Source organism: Aplysia californica, unplaced genomic scaffold (genome assembly GCF_000002075.1).
Source record: "Aplysia californica isolate F4 #8 unplaced genomic scaffold, AplCal3.0 scaffold00312, whole genome shotgun sequence".
In the NCBI taxonomy this organism is placed as follows: Eukaryota; Metazoa; Mollusca; class Gastropoda; order Aplysiida; family Aplysiidae; genus Aplysia; species Aplysia californica.
In genome coordinates, this window is record NW_004797582.1 from 117336 (window position 1) to 117863 (window position 528).

Here is a 528-nt window from a genome sequence, read left to right on the forward strand (position 1 = left end):
AATTATTATCTCCCATCTGTGTTGAAGTATGAACTGACGACTCCACCACCATCTCTCTTTGAACTATCAAGATTGAAGAGAGAGGCACACATTTCCAAGCTGGCTGATTCAAGGAGAGACCTCTTCAAAGATGATCCACCATCGAAAGATGAGTACATGGACATGGTGACCATATTGGACGGGGGTTCACGTCTTCACAAAATCCCCTGGAGGAAGAAAGAGCCCGTTTCCGTAATTTGTAATAGGTATGCTGAATATGTTAACAGGAAATATTCTAAGCCCATCGTGGAGTTTGATGGGTACGAGTCGGGCCCATCAGTAAAAGATGCCGCTTTCCTCAGGTGTTCTGCAGATGTGGTCGGACCAGCTGTTGTCTTCCCCAAAGAAATGCCATTGACCTCAAGCAAGGAACGCTTCCTTTCAAATCCAAGAAACAAACAGGAGTTCGTTCACCTCCTTAGAGACACTCGGATGGCTCTTGGTTGCCACTGTCTTCACGCTGCTGGAGATGCCGACACACTCATAGTA